The sequence below is a fragment of the Peromyscus leucopus genome, chromosome 20 (assembly GCF_004664715.2).
Source record: "Peromyscus leucopus breed LL Stock chromosome 20, UCI_PerLeu_2.1, whole genome shotgun sequence".
NCBI lineage: Eukaryota > Metazoa > Chordata > Mammalia > Rodentia > Cricetidae > Peromyscus > Peromyscus leucopus.
The window spans coordinates 55,635,679-55,651,571 of NC_051080.1; positions in this window are offsets into that span (position 1 = coordinate 55,635,679).

The following is a 15,893-nucleotide window of genomic DNA, read 5'->3' on the forward strand; positions in this document are numbered from 1 at the left end:
TGCCAGGACCTCCTGTTCCAATGACAGGACCTTGGCACCGAGCCCCTCCACCCTTTTCAGTGTCCTGTGAACTGGCTGCAAAAATGTCTGTTCACTTGATTGTGTTTCTGCTGCTGCCACCACTGCACCCTGTTGGGTCAAGCCAGACAGAGTGTAGACCCCACCAAGGCTGCTGGTACCATGCCACAGCCTGTGTGTGTCGGGAGGGGGGGTGGTTCCCTCTCTCCCACCTGGCTGCAGTGCTACTCTGTTTCTCTGAGCTCATTAACCATAAAAGTTTCCCAGAAAAACTTTCATCTGTCTCTCTTCCACAAAGTCTATTTCCTAGGAGCAAATGGAAATGCATGATTAATATGGCCATTTATATGTCTTTCTGACTGACTTTTAGATGCCACAGTTTATATGTTCCTTATTTTTTTCAGTTTATTTTGGGGGGAAAAAAAACCCTGCATGACCACATGGACGGGCACTATACTTAATGAGGGCAGTCGTGGGCAGGTGCCATCTTAAATGTGGGCAGTCACACAGTCAGGCACCATCTTGGCTAAGGTCAAAACAGGCAGACTTTATGACCTCATGGCCACCTTTACTAAGGGCAGCATGAGCAGGGCACCTGATGCTGCCCATCTGTATGGAGGAAGGTTACGGTATCACCTCCCATTGCACAGCATTGTTTCACCATTAATTTATGGACTAAGGAAAAGTCCTCCAGCTATGGGCTAGTATTTCCCAGCTGCTGCTCTCAGGCTTGAGTGGGCAGGGCCCAGGGAGCCATCTTCCCCATATGCTGGCCATATAGCCTACTTGTCAGCTCATTTCATTGCCTGACTCAGTTGTGGGTGGGGGCAGCATGCTCCCATGCTGAGATAATGCAGCAATAGTAATTCTTTTTTTTTTTTTTTTTTTTTTTTTGGTTTTTCGAGACAGGGTTTCTCTGTGTAGCTTTGCGCCTTTCCTGGAGCTCACTTGGTAGCCCAAGCAATAGTAATTCTTAAGAGATTTAAATCTTTTAAAATGCTGTGTACTTTATTTTTGATATTGCAAGAAGACATTTGAGATATCTTGAAACTTTCCCCAGGAGCAGTTTATGGGTCTCTTGATAAACAATTCAGGATATAAGTACCAGTTACAGAGATATAAATGATCTAAATGCTTTGAATCACTTTCCCCTTCTATGATATTGTTATATTAAGATTTCAAATTTCAGATTTTAACATTAATACAATTTTGATAACACTTTGGGTCACAAGCTCAGGATTTCAAAAGGATTTTAATTTTTCCTTGGCTACAAATTACCTTCTTTTTTATGATTTGGATTTCAATACTGATTGGTAATACTAATATATCTAAAACGTTTATGTCATCTTTTAAGATAATTCATATAGGCCTCAGAGGATTAAAGGAGTCATAAAATGTGGATCCACTTCACAGAGTGGATTGGAAGGACTCCAGATAAGTACGGCTTAAATTTTCCCCACTTGTCTATTCCTAAGGATGGTATTTTTTCTCTCTCCTGGTCTTGGGACTCCTGTTCTTGCCAATTACTAAGAATATGGGCCTAAATATTCCAAATATGCTCATAAATTTTAACTTCTGTTCCTAGTTTAAATTTGTCTCAACAGGTTTCTACTTGGCTGGCAGACATCTCCAAGCTTCAGTTGCTGACTACACTACTCTTGATGACTAAGAGCTCTGGACTTGCTAAAAGCTGACATGGACCACCCCAGTCAATGTGATTGTTCCCTGTCTCTACAGCTACATTGGATAACTACATGCTTCTGACAAATGCCCCACTGTTCAGCCTTTGACTGGCCTTTTAGCCTTTTGGGGGGTCCTGACAACAATGGTCCAATGCCAACTCAAAGCAGCTCCAGAAGAGAATACATTGACCCATGTTTCCTGTCCAGAATAGGTTGAAATGCTGGGTCAAAAGTAAACTCTCCTGGCATGGAGGACTGATTGACTATTTAATGCCCATTGATATACATATTAAAATGTATATCATTTTTAAAATGGTTCTGCAATAAGACACTTTACTTTCTTTATGCAGAACCAGGGAGGTATTATATGACCTTAAGAAATTATTATTTCTATGAACATAGTTGAGCATGTATCTTTGTGGTATGATTAAGCATTCCTTGGATATTGCCCAAGAGTGATATGGCTGGATCTTGAGGTAGATGGATTCCCAATTTTCTGAGAAACCACCATACTGATTTTCATGATGGTTGTACAATTTTGCACTCTCACCAACAGTGAAGGAGTATTCCCTTTGCTCCACATCCTCTCCAACATAGACTGTCATTATTGTTTTTGATCATAGCCATTCTTACAGGTGTAAGGTGGTATCTCAGAGTCACTTTGATTTGCATTTCTCTGATGACTAAGGATGTTAAGCATTTCCTTAAATGTCTTTCATCCATTTGAGATTCTTCTCTTGAGAATTTTCTGTTTAGCTCTTTAGCCCATTTTAAAATTGGATTGTTCAGTATTTTGATATCTAGCTTCTTGAGTTCTTTATATAGTTTGGAGATAAGTCCTTTGTCAGATGTGGGGTTGGTGAAGGTCTTTCCCCACTCTGTAGGCTGTTGCTTTGTCATATTGACTGTGTCTTTTGCCCTACAAAAGCTTCTCAGTTTCAAAAGGTCCCATTTATTAATTGCTGTTCTCAATGTATGTGCTACTGGTGTTATATTTAGGAAGTGATCTCCTGTGCCAATGTGTTCAAGAGTACTTCCTACTTTCTCTTCTATCAAGTTCAGTGTAACTGGACATAATAGTTTTATTTTCATAGCAGCATTATTTGTAATAGCCAGAACCTGGAAACAAACTAGATGCCCATCAACTGAAGAATGGATTAAGAAAATGTGGTACATATACACAATGGAGTACTGCTCAGCAGAAAAATACAATGACAGCATGAAATTTGCAGGCAAGTGGATGGAACTAGAAAATATCATCCTGAGTGAGGTAACCCAAACCCAGAAGGACAAACATGGTATGTACACACTCATAAGTGGATACTAGGTATAAGGCAAAGAACAATTAGACTACAACCCACAGATTCAGGGAGGCTACATAGCAGGGGAGACCCTAGGATGACTATGGCTTATAATAAGTTTTGGTTTTATCCAATCACTGGGCAAGCTTCGGTGAAACATTTCACTATTAGGATAAGAATTTGTATTGTATCAAGCTGACAATAGAAAAACATAATAAAAAAAGAAATGATTATTTCTATATAAATAATTTAGGATAGAATTTCTGGCCCACCAAGAGGGCCCTTTTCCTTTTCTCAAGGGTCTTTTTCTCAGAGTTGGGCCATACCCCGACTCACAAGCCCCTTTCTCCTGTTCTCATTTTGCCTTGGGATCTTTCCCCCATCACTCTTCTTTGCCTTCTCAGGAGATAGCTTAGGAAATAATTATTTATATGTAAGTCATTCAGGATTATAACCTGACTGTACTCAAAGATCAGCCCCCTTGTCCTTGCTAACTTCATTAAGCTGTAACTAACAGAGAAACCTGTATATTCAGATTTAAGTCATATATATGCTCTCAAAGTTATAAATACATCTAACAGATTTTGTTCCCCCAGTCTTCAAACACCTATAGATATCTGAGAATATGGCATTTAATGTAAAAGCTTTTTATGATAGAGAGACATGTCAGCTCCTGGCAGCATCCTATATCTTCTCCAAGAAGATAGAAGGCCACAGAAAAACATCTACCAGGAAGTTCATGGCAAGGCTAGCCATGCAGCAAAAAGCTGAGATTATGCCCAGACTGTGAATAAGAGAAGCAATAGGGATACATTGTCTTCTCTGTCAAGACAGGTAGGATGACCTCCCCAAATTTCTACTTAACAGAAAAAAATCTGTTAGATTATCTGGACCTATCAGCTTAACAAATGCTGCCTTTGGGGCCTCTGTCTCTCAACGACCAAGGAGAGACTTGGAATTGCTGCCTAGGTAGCTGGAAAGCTGTCTCACTTCTTAAATTTATCCTTTTTGGCTCTGACAAGAGTCGATGACTAGGGTATAAGATTAACAGCCCCAGACTTCTGTAGACGAATGTCTAGACAGTCTTATTAAATAAGAAATACAGAGCTAAATACACAGGTAATAGTCAAAGTGATCAGAGCAATAGTCGCAACTAGCCTTAGCATACCATCAGCAGTAGCTTCTCCAGAGAGAGCTTCTTCCTGTGTAACCTGTGTTTTAATTGCCTTTCTGTTCTGCTTTCTCATTGACTCTAAGCCCAGCCACATAACTTCCTCATCACTGCCTGTCTATACAGACATTTAGGTCTCTATGGTTGGTATGGGGATTAAAGGCTCAGGTCACCACGCTTGGCTGTGTCCTTGACCACACAGAGACTTTGCCTGCCATGTGGTGGGATTAAGGGCGTGTGCTACCAACAGCTGACTCCTGTTTATGGCTATGTGACCTCACTATGTGACCTCTGATGTCCAGGTAACCTTTATTTATTAACATACAAATAAAACCACATTTCAGCACAATTAAAATATCACCACACACTTCATGGTACTGGGTAGACTCCAGAGGTTCAAAGTTAACAAACAGTTCTGAAGATTTTTAACTCTTTTGCCATGATGTTAATTCATTCCAGCTGTCTTACAGATACCTACAGGCTCCTGGACAAAGTTCTGCTACTGCATCAAGAAATCTGGTCTGATAAAAACTAACAATCTCCAGAGCCCATTTCTGACCCCACCTAATTTTGAGCATCTTTTTTGCAGATTTACTGTTCCCGCCTGTCCTCCAGAGAAACAGCAGATGCCATGGCTTCTATACTACTGATTTGGCATGCCATTTCCCCCCAAGCTCCTAGAACATCCCTGCTGCCACCTACCTTCTCAGCTCCCTCAAGGTACAGAAAAGCACCTGAGCTCTCCCGCTGCGTGTGACTTCTGGTTCCCCACTTTGCACTGGGTCAGCTTGAAGCAGTCTCGGGAATTCTGTGTCCTTGTTCCCCCACTTGCTTCCATAACGCACCTCTTTTTATAATAATCAAAATGGAGGAATGTTAATATTCTGACTCGCCCCTTGAAATCCTGCCCCTTGGGGCCACCCTGCATCCTGACTTGTTATCATATGATCAGCTCATAAAGATTACTGATTATGTTTTCCTACAATCTGGGAAAGTTAGAAAACCCTAGCAATTCTTATTCATATGAACTTTAGAAACCTCAAAGCCCTCCCTCAGTGACAGATCTCCCCCCACAAGGCTACTACTCCTAATAATTCCCAACTAGTGTCACCAAGTGGTTAGCAAGCCTCTTGTCACATATCCAAGTCTATTAAACAACCATAAAACCTTTCCTTAATAAGTTTCCTTGGCCTTGGAATTTTATCAGGGCAATAGAAACTATTGTAGCTAAGAAACAAAGCCTATTGTACAACACTTCACAATTAGAAGATAGCACAAACAGCATTCTAGGACAATCAAATCCTTCACTAATATTATCATACAATAAAAGCAACACAGATCCTTACCAGGGCAGGAGCATACTTGACAGTAATAGCATATAAACCTTTAAATGTATATTATACATAAATATAAATTAGTAGCTTTGATATTGATAATTTTAACATTGTTATCATTAAATTCCACCATAATTTAAAAATATGTGTCAGAAGTCAGGTATGGAGGCAAATGCTTTTAATTTCAGCATTCATCAAGGTTTTATTTTTCACTAGATTTATCAAAATAGTTTTTTTTTAAGTAATTGTAAACATTATTTCCCAAGTATCCCAAAAGGCAGAACATTTACACATAGGTTGAGTGATTTCTCTTATTTTTCATAATATCTGTATGTAGACCTCTTCTCCATAGCAATGTTTTATGTGCATTTGCTATCACTTAATTAGTACCTATTCTTTGGACTCTGACTTTCTTATTCATAAAACACTTGACTTTGGTCAGCCATGTAATACCTGTCTCTGCCAATATATCTCACTTGTTCTCCACTTATTGATTTTTCTCCTTTGAAGAACTGAACTTGTGCCAAAAATTTAATGGTTTAAAGTCAGTGAATTAAGTTATTCAGATAAAGTCTCAGTTTTCTCATCATGTTAAGTACCTACTTAGCACTTTTTCAAAAAATCAAATTATAGCTGAAAAAAATAACAGGATATCTAAAAGAAAGATATGGAATAGATAATTTTGGAGACTATAATAATATGCCAATAAACATCACAATACGTATCAGGAGCAGTGATGATGAAAATGATAATAAATGCAAGGTACATAGAAAGAAAAAAATGATAGTAATAAAGTCATGAGTACAGCTTTCTTTTATTCATTTTGGTAATTATCCATTAGTCTCCCCATATATTGTTGTCTTCAATATACTCAGGAGGTAGATTGTTGAAGTTGTAGTGATCAGACATTCATTCTAGAAAAGACTGCTATTGTTTTACTAGACCATTTATGCTCCCTTATGTAATCCATGACCACAGCCCAGGGAATGGTACCACCAACAATGTGCCAGATACTATGACATCAATACAATCAAGACAACTCTCGCTACATGCTCACGCTCACAGGCCAATCAGATCTGGGAAATTCCTCAATTGAGACTTCCTCCTCAGGTGACCTTAGAGTGTCTGGAGTTGTTGATTTACTCTAAGTAAAAACTAGGATACTATATATACATCGTGAATATTTTCATCTGATTTTTATATAGGAATATACAACTTTACAAATTGTTCTTTCTGTCTTTTGACCTCTTGAACTAGCTCCTGATTTGATTATTTCTTTTATATATGCAGACACAAAATTTTTACACTTCCAAACAATTGTTCACATGTGACCTTAATTGCACAAATTATACCGAATATACTGATGTGGTAGCTAAAAAATGCAGAAAATAAGAAAGTTTTTGCACAGAAAATCTCCAGTTCTTATGATTTCAAATTGGACAGTGGTAGCAACTAAAAAAAAAAAAAGTTCATTTTTCAGCACTGAGCCTGCAAATGTCATGTCAAGTGCAAAGGATTTGGCGAGTCAGCACCTGATTAACCCAGGTTGTCTGTGTTGTGATCTCAAAGTGTCTGCTGTGTTCTGCTTGCCTTGCTAGGAATAAAATGTTCTAGTTTTGTTGGGTCTAATTCCTTTTTTTCCTATGGTCATTCATAGATTCAGATCAGCTGTAGTTATAGTTTAAAGATCTCCAGAGTTTTGATTAAAAAATTTTTTCTCTTAAGAATTCTCGTTTTCCATCTGTTGTATCTCTTCTAAAGATAAACTTCCTCTTAGATACTTGAGAGAAATTAACATTATAGGCACAGAATATCTGACCAAACTATGGAGAGCTAATGAACTGAAACATGTAAATTAAGTTTAACAAAGTACCTCCCCCAATAGGATAGTTAGGTTTCTATTCAAGTCTATGAACCTGTTGTCTTTTCAACATTGTTATAACCACTGAGGATTAGTTTGCACTGACTTAATAAGATTTATAATCTTTGTTTATGAATAATATTGGTCAGCTAAATTAAATAAATTCTCAATGTGCTCTTTTAAAAATTGAAAATAGAGGTAGAAATATTCTTTCCTCACAAAGGAGAGTTTCACACACAGAAATTCCAGTATCTCTGCCTATATATTTTTTCAATATTTATTGCCTTTATGAAGCATTTAGAAATGGATATAAAAGGGATTGGTAGTGTTAAACCCAGAAAAAGGAAATTTATGATCAATTATGTTGTGTCTTAAATTTTTACAAGTTATTTTAGTGAATGACCATTAGTGTTGTAATTTCCCATATTTAGTTCCTTCTATTTTTAATTTCCACTGTTCCCCAAATTGCTCTGTTTTCAAAATGCCCTCTTCTGACAGATAGTAATGTCCGGGATGTGATTCAACTCATTTCAATCTCCAAATCAGCTCTATCTCAGCAGTTCTCTATTTATACTGTGAATAAAATAAGGGGAAAAAAAAAACACAGAAAGTGATGGACTTCAGTGAAGCCTGAGTGATGTAGGTTAGATAGGAAGAATTCCTGACAAAGGATTTTAAAACCTTGGAATGTGTTATAGAGAGAAGTTATACAATCCTTCTTAGATTCAAGTCTTTAAAAATAAAATGCATTTGCTATTTTTAGTGAATGGTCTAAGACTTTCTTGCTAAATACAGCTGGTCTCTAAAATATGCCCTCTAAAACTACAAGATTCAATTCTTTATGTTCTGTTTTATTTGTAAGAAAAGTGAGCTTGCTTTATTAACTCTACTAATGGTTACTTTTGTCTATAACATAACAGATAAAACTATTTTTTGGATAATATAATTTAAATTAAAATATTATTTCTGGAACTTTTTATTGGACTAATGGTATTTTTATAAGATCCATTTACATCTCAGAATTACTAATATAAGTTTTAAAACTTGTCATGGGAAAATATAACTCATAAACCACGGGAATTCTCCACTGTGATTCTTGTGAACTTTACATGGTTTTAATGATTTCCAGAAATTGATTTAATAATTACTTTAGTGTTCTAATAGAAACTTAAATTTGTAGTAGAAACATAAATGTAGTAGAGATATTTCCTTTTTATTTAGAGGATTGCTGCCCTTCTATGATTTAAAAGTTTGTAGAGTGAATATTTTGCTAGGTAAGGTGAACTCTAAATCCCAGTTAAGCCCATGATGCTCTGCTTTGTAAAAGTACAGAGTCAATTTGAGAAAAGAGTGAAAATGTAGTTCTCCTCTCTTCTCTCAATGAATGTACTGCTTCATATTTGAAACTCAAAAATATATATGAAGGAAATAACTATAAAATAGTAGCTGTTCATTTCGTTCCCTTTACCATATAAAGGCCATATAATTGATTTTATGTACTACAGAAATGATGAGAATTAATGTTACTTAAGTCACCAATTGCTAATAATCAAGTACATTTTTTTAATCCTGCAAGAATTTTCAGATAACTAGAATTTTCCCAAAGTGTATTATTTAATGAGTAATTCAAATGTACTAAAGAATAATTAAACAATATAAAACTTCATTAAGAGACCCAGAGACTGTGTATTATCTTTTTGCTCTTTTACATATAGAAACACAACATTTTTAATTTTAAGAAAACATCCACAAAAGCATACTTTTTCATCATTTTAACATTGAAGGAATGGAACAAGTAATAACTTTATGTCTATGTACATGCATTCATTCCTAAATGGGAACAACAAAGGGTTTTGAAGTGCTGGTGATAGCAACTAATTAATCAGTAAAGTTATAAACTGCATTTTTTAATTGAAAGTAATTTTTAATACAATATGTTCTAATCAATTTCTCCTCCCCCAACCCCTCTCAGATCCTCCCCTCCTCTACACCCACCTAACTCCATCACATTTTGAGTTCACAGAAAATTTTCCATATTTTACAAGAAATTTCTTTTAAAATATTCATCTATATTCATTGTGTTTTAGGGGGTTTCATAATGAAATTTTTAAGTTTATCATATGCTTTGATAATGCTAGCTCCCCATTACCACTTCCTTTCCCTTTCTCCTCTCCTCTTATTCTTTCCAAATTAAACACCTTCTCTTTCCATGGTGTGTGTGTGTGTGTGTGTGTGTGTGTGTGTGTGTGTGTGTGTGTGCTTCTGTGCATTCTAGGTTCCACATATGAGCAAACATGCAACTAAGGGAGAATTAAACAAGGTGCTCAGTCAACATATCAACCAATGTGAACTAAATATTCCAAATCCTAGTAAGATTTCCTTACTATAGAATGGACAGAGATGAAGGAAAAGATGTTAACATAATTACTAACAAAAGTATAAGAACACATATTGGAAAAAAAAGGTGACCTCTTCAATGAATGGCTCTGATTAAACTAGATATGAACATGTAATAGAATGAAATTATATCGATGTCTCTTATATACAAAAATCAATTCAGAATTGTTCCAATCCATTACTGTAAGCCATGAAAACTACTAGAAGAAAATAGAAAAAAATATGCCAAAATATAGGTATAGACAAGCAATTTCTTAAAGAACCCAACTATAGGCCGGTTGGTGGTGGCGCACATCTTTAATCCCAGCACTCCGGAGGCAGAGGCAGGCGAATCTCTGTGAGTTCGAGTCCAGCCTGGTCTCCAAAGCGAGTTCCAGGAAAGGTGCAAAACTACACAGAGAAATCCTGTCTCGAAAAACCAAAAAAAAAAAAAAAAAAAAAAAAGAACTCAACTATATCTTATAGAAAGACTTAATATCAAGAATGAACAAATAACTGGAAATATTAAACACTAAAACAAATCTTCGAGACAGAAAATGAGCTAATGAAATGAATAAAGAGTTCTTAAAAGAAGAAATTCAAATAACAACAAAAAATGTGCTTTGAAAACTGGTCAATATCCTCAGCCATCATGAAAATAGAAATCAGAACTGCTTTAAGGTCCCATCTCACTCCAGCCAGAATGATTACATCAAGAGCAGAAATGATAACAAATGAGGAAAAGATGGGTAATATGGAACACTTACACCATGGTGACCGGAATGTAAATTTGCACAGCTACTGTGAAAATTAGTACAGAGGTTTACTAAAGCATTAAAAATTATGTGACCATAGGATATAGACCATCTATTTCACATCTGTGCTTTGTTCAAAAATCACCAATTCATACCACAGAGATACATGCACATCTACATTGCTTGATGTGCTATTTGCTTTAGCTAAGAAATGGAGTCAATCTAGATAGATAGCCACCATCTGTTCAATGAATAGAGAAAACATGCATATACACAGTAGAATATTATGACAGAGAATGGATAATATAGAAGAACAGATGAATCTGGTAATTATTTTATTAAGCTTAATAAGATAGATTCAAAAGGACAAATACTACATAAAGGGTGGTGGAGAGATGGCTAAGCAGTTAAAGGAACTGGCTGCCTTTCCATAGGACCTGAGTTTGATTCCCAAAACCTATGTGGTTTATCTCAGAACCAACTATAACTTCAGTTCCAGCTGATGCAACACCATTTTCTGGCCTCTAAGCATACTGAAATAGCGTGTGTATGTGTGTGTGTGTGTGTGTGTGTGTGTGTGTGTGTGTGTGTGTGTGTGTTCAAAAGCTAGAAAACTAGAAGGAGACCATTGTAGAGAAAAATTAGATCTCAAGTGAAGAGATGAAACAAAAAAAACAGGTTAAAACACGTGACATAAAAATAAACGGTGGATTATTTTGGTAATGTATGAGCAAACAGAATAAGGGGACAGAAAGATGATGGAAGGAAGTGTTGAGATAGAATGATTAAGAATAATGTATTTATAAATTGCCACATATAAATTCCATTCTGTCAATTTAAAGTCAATAAATACAAAGTGTATATTTTAATTGTAATGTATTTATTATTAGAAAAATATTGCTAATTCAGTCAAATCCAAATAGGTGATACTTACCATAAGGATGATATAACCAGGAGGAAAAATCACAGCCTCATGTTTAGGTGATTAGTAAAGCTGCTTTGGCTAAGCTTCTGGAAGTTCAGTGGCAGACATGATAGGATGTTTACTGGTGTCAACCTGGTGTGTAAATAAAGAGGTACACATTAGAGGAAACTGGTTTTCTTGTATGTTCCTTAGAAATGTCAAACTGCTAGTTAACTTAAGTTACTTTCTGGCTGTCTTATCAATGTTTGTTTTACTTATTTTCTTATTATATGTCAGACTGAATAACTGCTTGAAAGTCAAGAGAACATGTATTTACCAAAATGTTAAACTCCAGTATATTTATGTTTTTAATCATCTTGCTCTTAAACAGAAATAAAATCTTGTGAAAAATAATCATAGGAATGGAATATTCATACTTCAAACACAGTTTAAATGGCTCCAAACAAATAACTAACCCTTTTTGATACCCCATGGTGTAGTCAGAGGTGGGGGAAACTGCTGTTTTGAAGAAATGGAGAAAATTAAATAACAATATCTGCATAGTAGATGTTGTTTAAAAGTGTGGCTCTCAAAAAAATATTTCCTAGAGAAAAAAAAAGAAGTTCTTCTCTTGTCTAGAGTATATTAAAAATGTCATTGTACAAACACTAGTTTTCAACTCAGCGAGTACCAAACAGACTTCTGAGAGGGTCTGAAGTACCTTGGCTTTGATGGTTCTTGTGAACTATGGAAATAGAACATGTATAGTTTGTGGAGTTCTTATGACTATTAGAACTTTGGCTACAAATCTATTGGTTTTCTTTATAGCCTGAATGAGAATCTCTTATCAGATACCTTCTCATTTTTTTGCAATGTCTTTAGATGAAGAAATATTTAAATTCTTGGGTGACAAATTCATAAATTTTTCTTTTGTGTTCTAAGCTTTTTTCATTCTGTATAAGATATTTTTGCTTCCAGGTTTTGGCTATTACAAACAATGCTGATATGAACATAGCTGAGCAAGTGCTCTTGTGGTATGATTGAGCATTTCTTGGGTATATGCCCAGGAGTGGTATAGCTGGATCTTGGGGGAGATTGATTCCCAATTTTCTAAGAAAGTGCCATATTGATTTCCAAAGTGGTTGTACAAGCTTGCATTCCCACCAGCAGTGGAGGAGAGTTCTCCTAGTTCCACATCCTCTCCAGTATAAAGTGTCTTCAGTGTTTTTGATCTTAGCCATTCTGACAGGCGTAAGGTAGTATCTCAAAGTTGTTTTGATTTGCATTTCCCTGATGATTAGGGATGCTGAGCAATTCCTTAAATGTCTTTCAGCCATTTGAATTTCCTCTGTTGAGAATTCTGTTTAGTTCTAAAGCCCATTTCTCAATTGGACTGTTGGTCGTTTTGATGTCTAATTTCTTGAGTTCCTTATATATTCTGGATATCAGTCCTCTGTCAGATGTCAGGGGTTGGTGAAGATCTTTTCCCATTCTGTAGGCTGTCGCTTTGCCTTGTTCACCATATCCTTTGCTCTACAAAAGCTTCTCAGTTTCAAGAGGTCCCATTGATTGATTGTTTCTCTCAGTGTCTGTGTTACTGGTGTTATATTTAGGAAGTGATCTCCTATGCCAATGCATTCAAGACTTCTTCCTACTTTCTCTTCTAGCAGGTTCAGAGTAGCTGGATTTATGTTGAGGTCCTTGATCCACTTGGATTTAAGTTTTGTGCACGGTGACAGATATGGATCTATTTGCAGCCTTCTACACGTTGATATCCAGTTATGCCAGCACCATTTGTTGAAGATGCTTTCTTTTTTCCATTGTACACTTTTGGCTTCTTTGTCAAAAATTATATGTTCCTAGGTGTGTGGGTTAATGTCAGGGTCTTCAGTTCGATTCCATTGGTCCACATGTCAGTTTTTATGCCAATACCACGCTGTTTTTATAGCTGTAGCTCTATAGATGCCCTTCAACTGAAGAATGGATAAATAAATTGTGGCAAATATACACAATGGAATACTACTCAGCAGAGAAAAACAATGACATCATGAGGTTTGCAGGCAAATAGATGGATCTAGAAAAAATCATCCTGAGTGAGGTAACCCAGACTCAGAAAGACAAATATGGTATGTACTCACTCATAGGAAGATGCTAGATGTGGAACAAGGATGACTGGACTGCTACTCACATCACCAGTGAGGCTACCTGGAAAATGGGACCCCAAGAAAGACACAGAGAAATGGATGAGATCTACATGAACAGCCTGGACATGAGTGGGAGCAATGAAGGGCGAAGGTCAAGAGAAAGAGAGCGGGAGATCCTAGCTGGATCAAGAAAAGAGAGGGAGAACAAGGAATAGGAGACCATGGTAAATGAAGACCACATGAGAAAAGGAAGAAACAAAGAGCTAAAGAGGCCCACAGAAATCCACAAAGATACCCCCACAAAAGACTGCTGGCAATGGTCGAGAGACAGCCGGGACTGACCTACTCTGGTGATGGGATGGCCAAACACCCTAATAGTTGTGCCATAAACCCCATCCAAGACCTGAGGAATCTAGATGCAGACATCCACAGCTAGGCCCCTGGTGGAGCGCTGGGAGTCTAATTAGTGAGAAAGAGGAGGGTTTATATGAGCGGGAATTGTTGAAACCAAGGTTGGATAAAGCACAGGGACAAATAACCAAATGAATGGAAACACATGGACTATGAAGCAAAGGCTGAGGGGCCCCCAACTGGATCAGGCCCTCTGAATAGGTGAGACAGTCGATTGGCTTGATCTGTTTGGGAGGCATCTAGGCAGTGGTACCAGGTCCTGGGCTCCTTGCATGAGTTAGCTGTTTCAAACCTGGGACTTATGCAGGGACGCTTGGCTTGAGGGCTTCTCTCCAGTTTCCCCAAGCCCCGCAGTCCCACAATCCACTTATAAAATAATCACTCAGACGCTTATATCATTTACAAACTGTATGGCCGTGGCAGGCTTCTTGTTAACTGTTCTTATAGCGTAAATTAATCCATTTCCATAAATCTATACCTTGCCACGTGGCTGGTGGCTTACCGGCGACTTCACATGCTGCTGGTCATGGCGGCAGCTGGCAATGTCTCTCTGCCTCAGCCTTCTGCTTCTCAGAATTCTCCTCTCTCCTTGTCCCACCTACTTCCTGCCTGGCCACTGACCAATCAGTGTTTTATTTGACATACAGACCATCCCACAGCAGACGCTTGGCTCAATCTGGGCAGAGGGGACTGGACCTGCCTGGACTGAGTCTATCAGGTCGATCCCAGTCCTCGGGGGAGACCTTGATCTGGAGGAGGTGGGGTGGGGGTGGGCTGGGGGGAAGGGGAGGGGGGCAGGAAGGGAGAGAACAAGGGAATCTGTGGCTATTATGTAGAACTGAATAGTATTGTAAAATAAATTTAAAAAAGATATTTTTGCCAATTCTAAGGTGGAATTTTCAACATACATATTTCTTTATTAAAAATCTTTTCTATACATGTTGAAAATATTTGTATATTTACTAAAACATATATGTCAATATAATATGTGGTTTATTTATAGAGTCTCTTTTACATTCTATTAGAAGTGTGATTATGGTATTGATGTTTCTACAACTACATTATATGAGTAGCCATTATCACAAAGAAAAATGGATTTTATATTGTTTTCATCACAAAATTTTCAATTAAGCTATAATATAATCCCAAGAAAGCTAAAGATAAAATATTGGCAATAACAAATTTGAAGAGTGTGGTCAACACCTGGAACTCTGGAATTCCTTATTAAAGATTATGTCAAAGTGTGAAACTTCTGTCCAAAATTGTTAGTACCTTTTAATGTGAAATAACTCGGCATGGCCCTTTAGTTCCAGTCCTTAATACTTGAAAGGAAAGCCTTCAGTCCACAGGGTTTTGTTAATGAATATTTACTTTAGCTTGCTTTTATCACTATGGCAAGTTATTGTAAGACAAATATTTTTCAACCAAAGAATAAGCAAAAATAATGGTCTATGTGTATCATATCATACTACTTAGAAATTGGAGGAAATAGGGAGTGGGCAGATGTTTCAATAAACAAAGTAACTGTCATACAAGCATAAAGACCTGAGTTCAGATCCCTAGCATGGACATAAAGTGTCAAATATTTGATATGCATCTGAAATTCCAGTACTGAAAGGTGGAGAGAGGCTGATCCCTTAAAACCACTGCATAGAATGGATAGCCAAACTGCTCAATTAAAGGTTTTATTAGAGATCCTGTCTCAAAAAATTAGACAGAAGCCTTCCACATGCTTTTATATGCATGAACGTAAATAAGTACAAGCACAAAAATGTGTACATGCAATACATCCATCCATACACAAAGGAATATTGAAGAAACAAACTACTAAATCTAAGCACATCTACAGTGATATATGAATCTTAGAAGCAATTTATTCAGGAGATAGTCTACATTTAAAATTATAGATAATACTATTATTATATGTTGATGAACT